Source organism: Danio rerio, chromosome 18, assembly GCF_052040795.2.
Source record: "Danio rerio strain M-AB ecotype USA chromosome 18, GRCz13ab, whole genome shotgun sequence".
Taxonomy (NCBI): Eukaryota; Metazoa; Chordata; class Actinopteri; order Cypriniformes; family Danionidae; genus Danio; species Danio rerio.
In genome coordinates, this window is record NC_141038.1 from 2257501 (window position 1) to 2278016 (window position 20516).

The window sequence follows — 20516 nt, forward strand, 5'->3', positions numbered from 1 at the left end:
TCACTCTATATATAGCAGCCACTGTTGTTCAATAATCTGCCTAGTTAACCTAATTAACCTAGTTAGGCCTTTAAATGTTACTTTTAGCTGAATACTAGTGTCTTGAAGAATATCTAGTCTAATATTATGTGCTGTCATCATGGCAAAGATAAAATAAATCAGTTATTAGAAATGAGTTATTAAAACTATTATGATTACAAATGTGTTGAACAAAATCCTAAAAATAAACAACAAACAAAAAGTCATCAATATTATGGAAAATAATTATAAAAAAAGCTACAATAGAATAAAAACATACGAATTAAAAATGTGCTTTAATCATCTTCATTTAATTTTTCATTGAATTTTAACTAATTACACATCCCTGTGTCAAACTTTTTTTTTTATTAGGCAAACCAGTGTTTGTATGAAAATTGTGCATTCATTATACAAGAAAAATCATCAAGACGGGCATTTTGACTTATAAGTGTCTATTTGTCAGCAATAATAAACTAAATTCAGCCCTCCTGTGCTGTTTAAGAAATAGATTTCTCTCTGTGTGATCTATTACTGTAGGAAGACGGTGGTCAATTCATTCAAACACATCTCACATTTTCTCCATTTTTAATTTGTTTATTTACATGTTTATTTATTTTATTTTTTAAATAAATGTATTTATTTTGCTACACTTTTCTGTGTGGAGTTTGCATGTTCTCCCTGTGTTGGCGTGGGTTTCCTCCGGGTGCTCCGGTTTCCCCCACAGTCCAAACACATGCGCTATAGGGGAATTGGTGAACTATTTTGCACATAGTGTATGTGTTTGTGTGTGTGTGTATGAATGTGAGAGTGTATGGGTGTTTCCCAGTACTGGAAGGGCATCTACTGTGTAAAACATATGTCGGAATAGTTGGCGGTTCATTTCACTACAGCGACTCCTGATAAATAAAGGTACTAATCCTAAAAAATGAATGAATGAATGAATGAATGACTGAATGAATGACCAAATGAATGAATGAATGAATGAATGAATGAATCACCAAATGAAAGAATGACCAAATGAATGAATGAATGAATCACCAAATGAATAAATGAATGAATAAATGAATCACCAAATGAATGAATGAATGAATGAATAACTGAATAATTGAATGACCGAATGAATAAATGAACGAATGAATGAATGAATGAATGAATGAATGAATGAATGAATGAATGAATGAATGAATGAATGAATGAATGAATGAATGAACGAATGAATGAATGAATGAATCACCGAATGGATGAATGAATAAATTAATAAATGAATGAATGAATGACCGAATGAATGAATGAATGAATGAATGAATGAATGAATGAATGAATGAATGAATGAATGAATGAATGAATGACCAAATGAATGAATAAATGACCAAATGAATGAATGAATGAATGGTCAGATCTAATGGATATTATATGTTGAAGCCTGAATTTGGAGATTTGTCCATGGTTTTAGTTACAGAAATTTAGTGTACTACTAAAAAATCTACAAGAAAAAGAGCAACAAAAATAATGATCTGAACAGAAATAGCCCTTCTGCAACAACCAAACATGTCGATTGTAGATTTGAAGCCAGTCATGTCCAGTGAAGTGAAGGTTAACTCTGTGAGATGTTAATGGATGCTGACGTCAGTTTTCCTCTGAGACGTGAGGATTGATTCTGTCTTTATGTGCGGCTGGAGTGACAGACTCACACCTCTGGGCCTGTTACCTGAAATAATGGATGTGCAGGAGTATTGACGTTCATGTTTGTGCATTTACAACCAGCTTTCGCTGCTTTTTTATTCTTTTTTTTTTTTTTTGGCGCGTCAGTAACAGAACATCCCTGTTTAAGATGACTTTATTGCTTGTTGTTTAACTTTAAACCCAAAATTAGCTTCAACTCTAATCATACGCTGAAAACAGAAACATTTTTCATTCAGAAGCCGCTCGTGAATTTCACAAAGATTTAAAAACAAATGGCTAATAACACATTGAATTAAAAAAGCTAATAGTACTTTTTAATTACAATGTTAAAACCTTAATAAAACACAAATGAAACTGAACTGAACTGAATCAACATTCAATCAACGTTGAGCTGAATTTAATCAACACAATATTACTGAATCAATATCGAACTGAACTGAATCAACATTTGAACTGAACTAAATCAACAACAACACTAAACTTAACTGAATCAACATTGAACTGAATAGAAACTGAACTAAACTGAATCAAAATTAACACTAAGCTGAATTTAATCATCATCAAATAGAATAAAAAAACACATTTAATCAACATTAAACTGAACTGTTCAAATGTTTAATCAACATCAAAATAAACTGGATCATCATTGACCTGAACTGAATTAAAACTCTATTGAACTGAATCAAAATTGAACTATCCGAATGAACATTGAGCAAAATCTATGATAAATTGAACAGAATCAGCATTAAACTGAACAACAATGAACAAACCAGCATATGTATATAATTGTATTTGATCGACCTCTTTAATAAAAAAAAAATAAAAAAAAAACAACACTGAACTGAACTATATCAACTTCAACACTAAGCAGAAGTGAATCAGCATTACACTGTTCTGAATCAACATTAAACTGATCTAAATCAACATTGAACTCAACTAAGTCAACACCAAATTAAACTATTATGAGCTTGAACTGAATTGAATCAACAATGACCACAGATTACTCAACAATGAACTGAACTGAATCAACAATAAACTGATCTGAATCAACAATAAACCGACAAATCAACATTAAACTAAATCAACAACAAACTGGACTGAATCAGCAGTTAACTGAAATGAAACAACACTCAGCTGACCTGAAACAACCTTGAATTGAAATGAATCAACACTAAACTGAAGTGAATCGGCATTACAGTGTTCTGAATCAACATTAAGCTGATCTAAATTAACATTGAACTGAACTGAATCAACACCAAATTAAACTAAAATAAGCTTGAACTGACTTGATTTAACAATAAACTGATCTGAATCAGCATTAAACTGATCTGAATCAACATTGAACGGAACTGAATCATCACCAAATTAAACTATAAAAAGCTTAAACTGACTTGAATCAACATTTAACTGAACTGAATCATCACCAAATTAAACTATAATAAGCTTGAACTGACTTGAATCAACATTAAACTGATCTGAATCAACATTGAACTGAACTGAATAAACAGCAACAATAAGCTAAACTTAACTGAATCAACACTGAACTGAATCAACATTGAACAAAATCAACAATAAACTGGACCAAATCAGCATTGAACTGAAATGAATTAACACTAAACTGAACTGAACAACATCAAATTGAACTATGGTAACATTAAACTCAACTGAATCAACCTCGAACAAACTTTTACAACCTAAACAGCATTAAACTGAACTGAATCCACATTGAATCAACATTTAATCTACACGGAACAGAATTAACTTGAAATAATAACCTTGAACGAAAGTGAATCACCATGAAAATTAACTGAATCCGCATTTAATAAACACTGAACTCAAGCAAATCATCACTAAACTGAATCAGTTGTGCTTTAATATGTAATGAATGCACCAACGGGTCATTTTCAGATGCTTAAACAGAAAGCTTGAACAGTGTATGTTTTCCAGAAAAACATATTTGGCTTTTCCTTCTCAAAGACGTTTCCTGCAGAAGAAGAAAACAGCCTGTCGTTCACCAAGATGATCAGTGAGAAGGTGATTCTTCAAAAGCAGAGGCTGCGATTCATCCTTGACACAAAAAGAGAAAAAAAAGATGAGAAAACAGCAGCCTTTGAAAAACAGAAGTGTTGAGTTTAATCGCAGTAAACTGAGAGGACAAATGAAACACACACAGAACTTTAACACTTCAGTGTGTTTTGATGATTTCAGTCAGAACTGATGAACATGAGCAGAAATATCACACATTATGAATCTCAAAACACCGAACTGAACAATTTAACATTAAACTAAACTGAATCGACACTGAACTGAACTGAATCAACAATCTGTCTACAATGAACTGAACTGAACTTACCTAAAACAACCTTGAACAGAACTGAATTGACATAGAACTGAACTGAATTAACATTTAATAAACACTGAACTGAACAATTTTAACATTACACTGAACTGAATCTACACTGAACTGAACTGAATCAACATTCAATCTACAATGAACAAACCTAAATAACATTCAACTGAACTGAATCAACATTGAAATGACATTGAAATGAACTGAATCAACATTTAATAAACCCTGAAGTGAGCAATTTTTACATTAAACTAAACTGAATTGACACTGAACTAAGTAAACATTCAATCTACATTAAATCTGAATTAACCTGAAACCACCTTCAACTGAACTGAATCAACATTGAAATAACTTTGAAATGTACTAAATCAATATTTAAAAACACTGAACTGAACTGAATCAACATTGACATAAACTGAATCAACATTCAATCTGCATTAAACAGAACTAACCTGAAACAGCCTTGATCTGCAGTGAATCAACATTGAACTGATCTGAATCAAAATTGAATAAACACTGAAATGAACAATTTTAACATTAAACTGAACTGAATCAACATTCAATCTACATTGAACTAAACTAAATTAACCTGAAAACAACTTTAAACTGAACTGAATCAACATCGAATCAACATTGAAATGTATTAAATCAACATTTAATAAACACTGAACAGTTTTAACATTAAACTCAATTGAATCAAAATTTTAATTATTTGAATTAACAATCAATCTATAATGAACTGAACTGAACTAACATTAAGTAACCTGAAACTGAATTGAATCAACATTGAAATGAACTGAATCAACATTTAATAAGCACTGAAGTGAGCAATTTTTACATTAAACTAAATTGAATCGACACAGAACTGAACTAAATCAGCATTCAACTATAATGAACTGATCTGAATTAACCTGAAACCACCTTGAACTGAACTGAATCAACATTGAAATCAACTGAATCAACATTCAATCTACATTAAACAGAACTAATCTGAAACAACCTTGAACTGAACTGAATCAACATTCAATCTACATTGAAGTGAACTGAACTAACCTGAAACAACGTTGAACTGAACTGAACTGAATCAACATTTAGTAAACACTGAACTAAACAATTTTTACATTAAACTGAACTGAATCAACATTCAATCTACATTGAAATGTACTAGATTAAAATTTAATAAACACTGAACTGAACAGTTTTAAACATTAAACCGAACTGAATCAACATAAAATGAACTTTATCATCATTCAATTTAGATAGAACTGAACTAATCTGAAACAACCTTGAACTGCAGTGAATCAACATTGAAACAAACTGAATCAACATTTGATAAACACTGAACTGAACAGTTTTAACATTAAACTGAACTGAATCAACATTAAAATGAACTGAATCAACATTCAATCTACATTGAACTGAACTAACATGACCAGAAACGGAACTGAATCAACATTGAAATGAACTGAATCAACATTCCATCTACATTGAAATGTACTAAATTAATATTTAATAAACACTGAACTGAACAGTTTTAAACATTAAACCAAACTGAATCAACATTTATAATGAACTTTATCATCATTCAATTTACATAGAACTGAACTAATCTGAAACAACCTTGAACTGCAGTGAATCAGCATTTAAACAAACTGAATCAACATTTAATAAACACTGAACTGAACAAATTTAACGTTACACTGAACTGAATCAACACTGAACTGAACCGAATCAACATGTAATGTAAATTGAACTAGGCTGTGATTCATCCTTGTGATTCACACAAAAAGATGAGGAAACAGCAGCCTTTGAAAAACAGAAGTGTTGAGTTTAATCGCAGCAAACCGAGAGCAGAAATGAAACACACACTGAACTTTAATACTCCAGTGTGTTTTGATGATTTCAGGCAGAACTGATGAACATGAGCTGAAATATCACACCGTTATGAATCTAAACCAAAACATCATTGGAAAGAAAATTCATCTATCACTGGAGATGAGAACTATTGGATTTCTATAAAAAAAAAGACACAAAGCCAGATTGCATCAGACGTTTCCTCTTCTTCCTCGATCCCACAATATCTGCAGCAATAAAAATCCCATTATGCGAGATTCAGAATCCATCTTGTGCATTCGGTTCACTTATTATTGCTGGGTTTATTATCACTTCCATCAAACCTCAAAAGCAGCATTAATAATGCCAAACTGAGCAAGTAACATTTGTTTTTAATATGTGGAAATGAAGCTAAATTTCTGCAGCGTGCAAACTTTTTACATGCAAAGAACAACCATATAATCTCATTATGTAAATTTGTCTAAATTTACATTAAAGATCAGAACATGCTTTAGAAATCATGTAATGTTCGATTTTCAGTGTTGAAACTCCCAAAACAACACAAGAAGAAGATAAAGAAAAATGCACAAAATATGCACAAACTGCACAAAATAAAAAGGAAAAAATGTATACTGTTTTTAATTGATTAAAAAATTATAAATGTAGTTATATTATATTATATTATATTATATTATATTATATTATATTATATTATATTATATTATATTATATTATATTATATTATATTATATTATATTATAATATATTATATAATATTATATTATATTTATTATATTATATTACATTATATTATATTTATTGTATTATATTATATTATATTATATTATATTATATTATATTATATTATTTTTATTATATTATATAATATAATATTATATAATATTATATTATATTATATTTATTATATTATATTATATTATATTATATTATATTATATTATATTATATTATATTATATTATATTATATTATATTATATTATTTTTTATTTTATTATATTATATTATATTATATTATATTATATTATATTATATTATATTATATTATATTATATTATATTATATTATTGTATTATATTATATTATATTATATTATTTTATTTTATTTTATTTTATTGTATTATATTATATTATATTATATTATATTATATTATATTATATTATATTATATGTATTATATTAATATTTTTAGTATAATATTATTTTTATTATAATATTCTATATTTTATTGTATTATATTATATTATATTATATTATATTATATTATATTATATTATATTATATTATATTATATTATATTATATTATATTATATTATATTATATTATATTGTATTTTCCAGTTAATGTTACAAAAGTGTATTTAGGAAAAAATGTTATGTAGGAATAAGAAAATTTTGTATTTACATAATATATGAGTATTTACTGTGTTTATTTATTTTTTATTTATTTATAATTTAATATTTATTTAATGCTGTGTTATATATAACTATACACAATCGTTTCACACATTATTTTTATTTACATTTATTTATATGCAATTAAAGCCAGAATTATTAGCCCCCTTGGAATTTTTTTTCTTTTTTAAACATTTCCCTAAATGATGTTTTACAGGGAAATGTTCACAGTATGTCTGATAATATTTTTTTCTTCTGGTGAAAGTCTTATTTGTTTTATTTCGGCAAGAATAAAAGCAGTTTTTAATTTTTTTAAACACCATTTTTAGGTCAATAATATTAGCATCTTTAAGCTATATTTTTTTTCGAGAGTCTACAAAACAAACCATACTTATACAATAACTTGCCTAATTACCGTAACCTGCCTAGTTAACCTAATTAACCTAGTTAAGCCTTTAAATGTCACTTTAAGCTGTATAGAAGTGTCTAGAAAAATATCTAGTCTAATATTATTTACTGTCATCATGGCAAAGATAAAATAAATCAGTTATTAGAGATGAGTTATTAAAACTATCATGATTAGAAATATGTTGAAGAAACTTCTCTCTGTTAAATAAAAATTGGGGGAAAAAATAAACGGGGGGGGGGGGGGCGAATAATTCAGAGGGGCTAATAATTTTGACTTCAACTGCATACAGTACATACAGGAGGGTTTATAATTCAGACTTCAACTGTATATTGGTGTAATCCCCCAAATGGCACATAAAAACTGAGCCCACAGTTTAACAGAACTGCCACAGTCTTCATCTTCTTCCTCCATTGTCATATACTACATTGAGACTTCCGAGTCAAACCTCCAGCAGTGCCGTTGCTCTTTAAGGTTACAGCCGTGAACGTTGAATCATCCGCACACAAACTCCCAGCACAGCATTATAATGGAAATGCTATTGACCTTGGGACTGAGGTCTATGAAACAGGATTATTAAAGATGTTGAGGAGGAGCAGCAGCGGGTGGTGGCGAACAAACACTGATAAAGTAAAAGAGTTTGGCCAGAGCTTCCCCTGACAGAGACGTGAATCAATAGCGGAGGCGTTTCTGCATGACGGCTCGTGTACCGATATCCACATCACAGAGAGAGTCATTTAGAGAGATCGATATCTGCAGCCGCTGACCCACAAACTCCACTATTTTTAGCAGGAGCAGAGTTTTCTCTCTCTCTGGAGAAGTGGACTGAATTAACACGTGAACCCGAGTGGCGGAAGAAAAGTTTGGGGCTCTTGGACAGAGCTGGATAACTTACTCTTACTGATGACCAGAGCTGAGTATTAAGAGATTATGTGCAATCTGGATTATTTATGAATTGTAATCAGTTACTGATTATCAGACCTGTGTAGTAATGGATTACATGTCATCTGCATTATGCAATCAGATTCCAAAACCAAGTACTTGTAATTGGAGTAAACTACTTTTAAAATACTATTACCGGAGTTGGATGGCATGGTGGCTCAGTGGTTAGCACTGTCTTACTGAAACTTCCTACTGAATCAACCTTAAATGAAATTAATGATCTGCTCAACTAAATCAATGCTGAGCTAAACTAATTTAACATTAAATTGACCTGAATCAGCATTGAACTGAACCGAATCAACTTTGAATAAATCAACGATAAACTGTAGTGAATCAACACAGAACTGAACTAATTCAACACTCAGCTGAACTGAATCAACATTAAATTAAATCAAAAGATTAACTGAACTGAATCAACAAAGAACTGAACTATTTTAACATGGAATTGAACTAAATCATTATTGGACTGAACTGAATCAACATTGAGCTGAACTGAATCAACGTTGAATTAAATCAACGTTAAACTGTACTGAATCAACACAGAACTGAACTAATTCAACACTGAAGTGAACTGAATCAACATTGAACTGAATTGAATCAACATTGAACCAAACTGAATCAACTTTAAAATAAAGTGACTCAACATTAAAATAAATCAACGATAAACTGTACTAAATCAACACAGAACTAAACAAATTCAATATTGAGTTGAACTGAATCAACATTGAACTGATCTGAACTAACATTGAATTAAATCAACAATAAACCAAACTGAGTCAACACAGAACTGATCTAAATTAACATGAAATTGAATTGATACATCAATAAATTGATCTGAATCAACATTGAAGCAAACTGAATCAACATTGAAATGAAGTGAATCAACATTCAAATAAATCAACGATAAACTGTACTGAATCAACACAGAACTGAACTAATTCAAAACTGATATGAACTGAATCAACATTGAACTGAACTGAATCAACATCGAAATTAAGTGAATCAACATTAAAATAAATCAACAATAAACTGAACTAATTCAACACTGAATTGAACTGAATCAACATTGAACTAAACTGAATCAACATCAACAAGGGGGGGCAGCATGGTGGCTTAGTGGTTAGCAGTGTCACATCACAGCAAGAAGGTTACTGTTTCGAGTCCCAGCTGGGTTAGTTGGCATTTCTGTGTGGAGTTTGCATGTTCTACCTGTGTTAGTGTGGGTTTCCTCCTGGTGCTCCGGTTTCCCCCACAGTCCAAACACATGCGCTATAGGGGAATTGATTAACTAAATTGCCTGTAGTGTATAAGTGTGGGTGTGAACGAGTGTGTATGGGTGTTTCCCAGTACTGGGTTATAACTGGAAGGGCATCCGCTGTGTAAAACATACGCTGGAATAGTTGGCAGTTCATTCCACTGTGGCAACTTCTGAAATGGACACTAATACGAGGTAATATGAATGAATAGGTCATTAGATAAGTTGTTTGTTTTTGTTTTTGATGACAATGTTAAAACGTTTTGTATACACTATCTTCTAAGTCTCTCCTCTTCTTGGACTTGTTTACAATATATTTCTAGCTACAAACAAAAACTAACCTAACAAGGAACGGTACTAAATTATTAAACTGAAATGAATCAACATTGAACCAAACTGAATCAACATTTAAAATGAATTGAATCAGCATTAAAATAAATCAACAATAAACTGTACTGAATCAACACAGAACTGAACTAATTCAACACTGAAATGAACTGAAACACCATTGAACTGAACTGAATCAACATGGATTTAAATCACGAATAAACTGTACTGAATCAACACAGAACTGAACTAATTCAACACTTAAATGAACTGAAACACCATTGAACTGAACTGAATCAACATGGATTTAAATCACGAATAAACTGAACTGAATCAACACAGAACTGAACTAATTTAACATAGAGTTGAACTGAATCAACATAAAACTGATCTGAATCAACACTGAACAGAACTGAATCAACATTGAAATGAAGTGAATCAACATTAAAATAAACCAACGATAAACTGTACTGAATCAACACAGAACTACAACACTGAATTGAACTGAAACACAATTGAACTGAACCGAATCAACATGGAATTAAATCACGAATAAACTGAACTGAATCAACACAGAACTGAACTAATTTAACATGAAATATAACTGAATCATCATAAAACTAATCTGAATCAACACAGAACTAAACTAATTCAACACTGAATTGAACTGAATCAACATTAAACTTAACTGAATCATACATTTTCTTGTCGGCTTAGTCCCTTTATTAATCTGGGGTCGCCACAGCGGAATGAACCGCCAACTTATCCAGCACGTTGTTACATTAAGACAATGTAAGCTAAAACATTTTGTATACGCTATCTTCTAAGTTTCTCCTCTTCTTGGACTTGTTTATAAGTTATATATTTCTAGCTTCAAACAAAGTATTCAGCATTTTAGTGCACACGTTTAATTAATTTTAGCAGGTCTGTTCTACCAAAAAACTCAAGTCATATAGAGTTAAAAATGCCACGAGGATGGGAAAATGATGGTTTGTGGTTGAACTGTACCTTTAAACGATCAGAGAGAGCAGATTAAACGAGAGGAAAAGCAGATGCTGTGTTTCTGGAGCGGATTAGAGGATCGCTTTGGTGGAGAGCGGCGGGAGCCTGATAAAGAATTCATTTCACCTGCAGTAATGAAGAGCAAACTGCTGAATAATACATGATCTGAACATACTTTAAACCTGTATCAGAAGCTCGAAATAAAGACAGACACTTTCAGACACCTTCCACAGAGACGGAAGATGCTTCATCTCAGAACAATGTCAATATTAAGAAAATGCAATGGATGAATGCAGAGTGAGACACAGAATTTTGTCATTAGAAAAAAAAGAATAAATAAATAAATAAATTAAAAAAAAATATATATATATATATATATATATATATATATATATATATATATATATTTTTTTTTTTTTTTTAATTTTTTTTTTTTGCATTTATCAATGGCAGAAAGGATTATAGATTGTGTAAACTTACTCCAATATATAAATAAACTTACATTTATTTATTAATTAAATAATTAATAAAAGAGAGAAAAAATAATTAATTAAATAATATAATTTAATAAAAATACATAAATTTATAAATTATATGAATAAAAAAATGTCTTTATTTTAATTTATATAATTAATTAATTCTTAATTATTATTATTTTATTTTATATAATTTATTAATTTATGTATTTTTTGTTTTTATCAAATTATATTATTTAATTAATTATTTTTCTCTCTTTTATTAATTACTTAATTAGGTAGTTTATTTAATTTAATTTAATTTATTTAATTAATTAATTTTTTTATTTGTTAATTTTATTTAATTATATTATTTAATTAATTAATTCGTTTCTCTTTTAATAATTAAATTAATTAATTCTTGAATATATTTATTTTTTCTTTCTTTTATTATTTAATTATTTATTTGTTTTAATCTATTTTTGTTAATTTATTGTTTATTTGTTAATTTATTTTCAGTTGTATTATTTAATTTATTTTTTTTTTCAAATTTTTGTTTAGTTATTTTTTATTTATGTGTTTGTTTGTTTGTTTGTTTGTTTGTTTGTTTGCTTGTTTGTTTGTTTGTTTGTTTCTACTGAATTATATTATTTAATTAAATAATTTTTTCCTTCTTTTTTATTTATTTATTTGTTTATTTATTTATTTATACTACTAATTTGATTAAATAATTAGTTTTTTCCTATTTTATTAATTAATCAATTAGTTCATTAATTAATTAATTTATTTATTTACTTATTTATTATTTATTTGTTTGTTTGTTTATTGTTTTATTTTTTTATTCATTCATTTCATCATTTATTTACTCATGTATTTATTTATTTATTTATTTATTTATTTATTTATTTATTTATTTATTTATTTATTTATAATCATTTTCAACAACTCTTTAGCAGGGTCTTTCTACAGAAGAGGATAAGAGCCAAGGGATAATAAATAAATAAATAAATAAATAAATAAATAAATAAATAAATAAATAAATAAATAAATAAATAAATAAATAAAATTACAGCTAAATAATAATAAAAGAAATTAATCCATCAAAAGATTAAAATCATTATAATGCTCAAGTATAAACTCTTTTAAAAAGTTTATATAATATCATGGCTATTAAATAGTGCATCTAGATAATTATCATGGTATATTGTCCACAATTGAGTAAATCAGTGCTGAAAGTCTCTTCATCCTGACCTTTATTGTCATGGCTGTGAAATGAACATCCTCATCCAATTTACTGACACAGAAAGCATTATTTCTCTGCTAATTTGAGGCTCAATGAAACAGATGCTGATCTGTGTGAGTTTCATTAGTATCGTAAAGCTGTTTAACACAGATTCACGTCCCCATAGACCCGCATCCTGACGCCTGCCAAAGCCACCAAATGAGCCGTACACCGTAATCTGTGCTCAAAACCCACCGTACAAGAGCAGAAATCTGTAATCTTCGGGATTTAGAGACGTTGTGGGAGTTTTGTCCTGCCAAAAGCTCAAGATCTGGGAGATCTAAGTAGCTCCTCGGGTCTGCTTCTGCTGGAGAAAGCTGCTAATGACCTGAGATCAGGACACAAGATGAGTAATAAATGATTTGGGGAAATAATCCATTAAAAAAAAGGTATTAATCAAGTTGTTCTGTCAAGACATGTTATAAACCAGTGGTTCTCAAACTGTGGTACGTGTAATATAACAAATCGACAAATCTGACAAATATGACAAATCGTCGCCTTTTATATGCAACCTCTGAACCTGTGAATGCATGTATAAGCGAGGACTGACAGAAGCGCTCCGTAGGCTAAATTGTCCGTAGTATATGAGTGTGTGTGAATGTGTGTGAGAATGTTTCCCAGAGATGGGTTATCCAAAACTTGCTGGATAAGTTGTCGATTCATTCTGCTGTGGCGACCCCGGATATATAAAGGGACTAAGCCGACAAATTTTTTAAAGGAGGGGGGTGGGTGGGATCCCTTATTATGGTGGGCTTATTTTCACATCCCAATGTTGACAGGTATGGTCCAAACCCATGCGTTATCAGTCAGTTGGAAGAACTTGTCATGACTGTCAGTGACCACCTGAGGGCGCTGTAGTTCAACGGACACTGGGAGTGAACTACAGCGCCCAAAAACTACAAGTCCATACATACCACGCGCATTACACCCGGTCCACGTACACTGATTTGCTATCACAGCTGTGTCTGTTTACCGTTGATTTCCTGGACTATTTATACAACCATTCCTCCTCTATTTGTTACTGCTTCGTTTGTCTATCTTGTCATCCTTGTTGCTATGTGTTTCTTGAATCCAGTTTATATCTTGTCATCCTGAATCAAGTTTAGTATCCTGTCATAGTCTGAGTTTAGTTTAAGTTTAATCTGTTTGAGTTCCTCGTTTGTTTGTTTTGTTTGTTACTTTGTATTTTGGATTTTTTTGTCACTGTTTCTGCACAATATTACATTAAAATCTGCACTTGGATCCGCACCTTTTTTTCCTGTTTGATCTCGCTAACGTGACAGAACTACTTAGTAAAAAAAACTACTCACCTTTATAAAACTACTTAGTAAATTACAGTTCCTGAGAAAAAAACTACTCAGTCATTTCATTCATTAATTTTTTTGTCGGCTTACTCCCTTTATTAATCCGGGGTCACCACAGCGGAATGAACCGCCGACTTATCCAGCACGTTTTTAGGCAGCGGATGCCCTTCCAGCTGCAACCCATCTCTGGGAAACATCCACACACACATTCACACACACTACGTGAAGTTTATGTATGAACAGATTTCGAGAGGATCACGTGCTTATGATTGCTAGCAGCTGACCCGCATTATCTAATTCACTACGATCCAATCGGATCACTCCTAAACTACTATAAATACCCTGGGGTTCATTCCATTGCTATCTTCGTTTTGAAGAGTCCCCCCTTTCTCCCCAACTCCTCCTTCTTAGACAGGTGACACGGTGGCCCAGTGCGTAGCACTTGTCGCCTCACAGCAAGAATGTCTGTGGTTCCTGGCTTTACCAAAACTAGAAGACATTTCTGTGTGGAGTTTGCTCTTCTCCCCGTGCTCACGTGGGTTTCCCCCGGGTTCCCCGGTTTCCTCCCACCGCCTAAAAACATGCAATTAAAGGGCCATGAAACCCCTTCGTTTCAGCAGGGTGTTTTCACACCTCTACTTTGGAAAAAGTCAGAAAAGTGGGCGTGTCCAGCTCTGTTTAGGGGGGAGTGTCGGAAGAAGAAAAGTGGGAGGGTGTGGGAGTGTCTATTTGGGCACGCGCTGAGTTTCAGAGACAAAATACACACACACAGTAGAAAGTGATGGTGTTTAACCTACATGAACATCTGTAGTCGAATTATTTGCCAAATTATTAAATGGTGGACTTTAACTGCAGTTCGGCTCTTTCATTCAGGGAATTCATTCAAGCCCCTCACAACAAACGTGATATTTGATTCGAGGATCTGCTCTAAGCGTGTATTTTTCATGCAATGTTTGATACCGCACGGCGAATGAGAGAAAAAAAAAACCTCCGCATTTCCCAGAAACTTAGATGCACACGGCAGGTAGTGTCAGAAAGCCGCGTGTGTTATTCCGGTCACTAAATGCGGTAAAAACCCTAAACGAGGTTAAAGTTTGGTTGTGGTGCTAACATGTTTACACTTGGTGCAATAGTTTGTTAGATATGAACAAACTGAATAAACAAAGAGCACTGGACGCTCACTTACCAAATCTGTAGAGACAGGACAATCACCAGCAACTAGAGCCGCGTCTTTATTAAGAGGAGACTACAAGCGAATCCGGATCTCAGCGTTTGCAGATGAGAACAGCTCTCAGGTAAACAATAATCCTCCTTAGACACGTAAGTTATTGTTGTCGAGCGTCGCGTACACTGTTAATCCACACGTGACTCCAGCTGAGCTCTCACAGAGAGAAAAAGAAAACGAAACTTAACTGCAGCAAACTATAAAAGCAACACTTTACGCTTGTTTTGCCAACACAATGTGGCGTCTCTGTCGTCTAACTGTGACAGTAATGAATATTAATGAAGTTGCACAATAGAGCGCGCTGATTGGTTTGAACCAAGCTTTACTCATGCATTAATGCCTCACACTGTAAGACGTAATAAGACTCACTCTGGCACAGACGTCCAGTCTGCACGCTGGAATACACGCTATTATCTCATGGCCGTGCACCGCTTCAAAAATTAGTTTCAAACCGGAAGTACGAATTTGCTTGAAATAACGCAAAAACAACCAATTTACACTCTTTAGTGAAATATAGGTGTCCTAATAGAGTTTTTAGCAGTATGGGATACATATACGACTGTCAACAGCTCAAACACATGTGTTTTGGTGTTTCGTGACCCTTTAAGTCAATTGAACAATCCAAATTGGAATGCCAACTGAGCCGAGGCTCGAACCAGCGACCTTCTTGCTGCGAGGCGACAGCACTACCTACTGCGCCACTGCTTCGCCCTCACAGTAATTTGAGTATTTGTAATTAGCTACACTGAGCTCTGAGCTCTGCTGTGCTTTCCAGAAAGGTGTGTGTCTTCAATGGAAGCTGCAGTTTCTGCTTTCTGTCCTCCCTGAAGGGAAAGTGTTTCTCTCAGTCAGACTGAATTTAGCGCAGTGTGTGTTTTCAGACCGAAGAGCCGCTGTTCACCAGAGCTCCAGGATGAAGGAGATGCACTTTAATGAAGCGTCCTGCAGAGAAAAACACATGAACTGACCCACGCTTTGATTTTAACACTGGATGACGTGCAGTCCTGAGTTTGATTTGATGAAATAGATGAGAGGGCGACACGGTGGCTCAGTGGTTAGCACTGTGGCCTCACAGCAAGAAGGTCACTGGTTTGAGTTCCGGCTAGGGCAGTTGTTGTGTATATAGGCACTTATTTTTAGGGGTCACCACAGTGGATTGAACCAGCATACGTTTTACACAGCGGATGCCTTTCCAGCCGCAACCCAGTGCTGGAAAACACCCATACACAGTCATTCTCACACACACACACACACACACACACACACACTCATGCACTACAGCCAATTTAGCTTATCTGATGGACTGATAACGCATGTGTTTAAACTGTGGGGGAAACCGGAGCACCTATGCCATGGCATTTCTGTGTGGAGTTTGCATGATCTCCCCGTCTTCACGTGGGTTTCCTCCGGGTGCTCCGGTTTCCCCCACAAGTCCAAAGACATGCGTTATCGGTCAATTGGATGAACTAAATTGGCTGTTGTGTATAAGTGTCAATGGGAGAATATAGGTGTTTCCCAGTGATGGGTTGCGGCTGGAAGGCCATTCGCTGCAAAAAAAACATATGCTGGAAAGGTTGACGGTTCATTCCGCTGTGGCGACCCTTAGATTAATAAAGGGACTAAGCCAAAAAGAAAATGAATGACTATTGTCTGTTTTTTGTGAATCTGTTTCTGAACGAATCATTTGAGTCAGTGATTCAACAATCCATTCATTTAGATGAATCATTTCAATGAACGATTCAGTGAATGACTCATCAAAACATTTCAGTACAGTTCAACAAACAAGCAGTTCACACGGAGTTAAATTTTAGACACTATATTTTCTTATTTTTTCTGTTTCTCCAGTAAAAATTGTTTAAACAAATCTAAATCACACTTGTTTTGTTTCCTTCCTAAATGGATCTCAGTTTCTGAACGAATCATTTGAGTCAGTGATTCAGTGATTCATTGACGTGCTTCATTTCTAATCGATCAACCTGTTTGAATGAATCATTTGAGTGAATTATTCATTCATTCATTTTCTTGTCGGCTTAGTCTCTATATTAATCCGGGGTCGCCACAGCGGAATGAACCGCCAACTTATCCAGCAAGTTTTTACGCAGCGGATGCCCTTCCAGCAGCAACCCATCTCTGGGAAACAAACACACACACATTCACACAAACACACACTCATACACTACGGAAAATTTTGCCTACCCAATTCACCTGTACCACATGTCTTTGGACTGGGGAGGGGGGGGACCGGAGCACCCGGAGGAAACCCATACGAAGACAGGGAGAACATGCAAACTCCACAAAGAAACGCCAACTGAGCCAAGGTTCGAACTAGCGAACTTGTTGCTGTGAAGCGACAGCACTACCTACTGGACCACTGCCTCGCCGTGAATGATTCAGTGAATCCCTAAATACAACAGTTACTCAAGCATCTGCTGGTGGTTTCAGATTTAGTCATCATTAATCATTATTAGAAAAATAACGATGCAATATCTTATTCTGTGATTATTTTCTGAGGCTGTTCGAACACATTTGCACACCTGCTCGGTGAAAAACATATTGTTGATAAAAAAACACATCCAAAATTCCTTTGGAGAGAAATGAGGACAGGCTTTAGACTCATGAAGATGCATTTGCTCTTGCTATCAATATGATATTGATCATTTTACAGAGCATTTGTTTCGTTTCCTTCCTAAATGAATCTATTTCTGAACAAATCAGTTGAGTCAGTGATTCAATGATCTGTTCACATGCTTCTTTTCTAATTGATCAACCTGTTTAAATGAATCATTCGAATAACGATTCAGTGAATCGTTCATTAAAACAGGGACTTGGGCACCTAATGGGGGTGTCAGTTTTAGTTATTAATCATTATTAATCATTATTAATCCTTAATCTTTATTAGAAACATCACCCAAATGTTGTGATCATTTATTTTGTGATTATTTTCTGAGGCTGTACAAACACATTTGCACACCTGCCCGGTGAATGACCATAATGTTGATAAAAGAAACACATCCAAAATCGCTTTAGAGAGAAATGAGGACAGGCTTTAGTCTCGCAGTGATGCATTTGCTAACAAATGTGCAGTAATGGCTGTTGAGGGACAGTCCGTCTTCAGTTTCATGTCCTTGCTGTTTTTGGCGAGGCTCCTGCCGGGCCGCAGGGACTGGGTTTGTCTGTCCTGCATTAATATTGATGTGATGCTCTGCGTATTCAGATAAACACTGAAGGACGGCCGTGGCCTCTGTCTGTGTTCAATCCACACGCTGGTGCTGAGAGATCGACAGCCGAGGTCAGCACTTCAGTCCACTCATATTAAACACTTTCACTCACATCTGCAGCTGCTTTTGGACATTCAGGAGTTTACCTGACACCAACGATTCCAGCATCAAAGACCAGAATGCTTATTTATTTATTTTGAATTGTATTCATTGTATTTGTTTGTAATTAAAAAATAGCCTTTGTTGCTGACATAGCATTAACTAAAAATATACATTATACGATACGACACTACACTACACGACGCGAAACGATACGAAATGACACTACACGACATGACACTACACGACATGGCACGATACGATATTATATGATACGATACGATATATTATATGATATGATACATTAAGTAATTATATGATACAATCTGAAATTATATGAAATATGGTACAGTGCAATAGGATATGATATGATATATTATGATATGATATGATATGATATGATATGATATGATATGATACGATATAATATGATATGATATGATATGATATGATATGATATGATATGATATGATACGATATGATATGATATGATATGATATGATATGATATGATATGATATGATATGATATGATATGATATGACACGATATGACAAATTAGACAATACTAAATTATATAATATATAAAATATGACACAATATGAAATTATATGATGTGATAGGATACGATATGATATGATATTAACCAAAACAATACAATATGATTTATGATATGATATGATATGATATAATACAATGTGATTCAAAACACTACAAAATTATATGATCTGATACAAAATAATATGATACGATAAAATATGTAGCAAAAAAATACAATATGATATAAAAAAATAGGATATGATAATATATTATATATGAAATGATAAATGATATGAAATGATATATGATATGGTACATTACGAAATTGTTTGATACAATCCGAAATTATAAGATATATGAAACAATACAATATGAAATTATATGATATGATACGATACAATATGATACGATACAATGTAAACTAAATGAATACAATACGTTATGAAAATATAGGATATGATAATATATGATACATGAAATGATATAATATTATGTGATATAATATGATACAATACAATATGATATGATACAATACGATATTTACATTTACATTCACATTTAGTCATTTAGCAGACGCTTTTATCCAAAGCGACTTACAAATGAGGACAAGGAAGCAATTTACACAACTATAAGAGCAGCAATGAATAAGTGCTGTAGTCAAGTTTCAGGTCTGTAAAGTCTAAGAAGGAAAGTATTAGTAGTTTTTTTTTTTTTTTTTGGGAACAGTTAGTGGTATATCCAGAGAGGCGATTGCAGATTAGGAAGGGAAGTGGAGACTAAATAGTTGAGTTTTTAGTGGTTTCTTGAAGACAGCGAGTGACTCTGCCGTTCTGATGCAGTTAGGGAGTTCATTCCACCAACTGGGCAGATTGAATGCGAGAGTTCGGGAAATGATTTCTTTCCTCTTTGGGATGGAACCACGAGGCGACGTTCATTCACAGAACGCAAGTTTCTGGAGGGCACATACATCTGCAGAAGTGAGAGCAGATAAGAAGGAGCAAAGCCAGAAGTCACTTTGTAGGCAAACATCAGAGCTTTGAATTTGATGCGAGCAGCATCAATATAACAATATGATATGATACAATACGATATTAAACAAAATGATATCAACCAAAACAGTACAATATGATATGACATGATATGATATATGATATGATACAAAATTA

The 20516-nt window shown here is 32.7% G+C and overlaps 1 protein-coding gene and 1 long non-coding RNA gene across 5 annotated transcripts in view; one reads left to right on the forward strand and one right to left on the reverse strand.

The window, feature by feature from the left end:
* Positions 1-20516, forward strand: part of chst8 (carbohydrate (N-acetylgalactosamine 4-0) sulfotransferase 8) — a 262164-nt gene that overhangs the window by 204937 nt on the left and 36711 nt on the right. The gene's annotated exons all lie outside the window — the stretch shown is intronic.
* Positions 7353-11551, reverse strand: LOC147832710 (uncharacterized). Its single transcript, XR_015514659.1, has 3 exons — positions 10457-11551; positions 10242-10355; positions 7353-9914 (listed from the first exon to the last, which is right to left on the reverse strand). It is a non-coding gene; the product is annotated as an uncharacterized LOC147832710 (long non-coding RNA).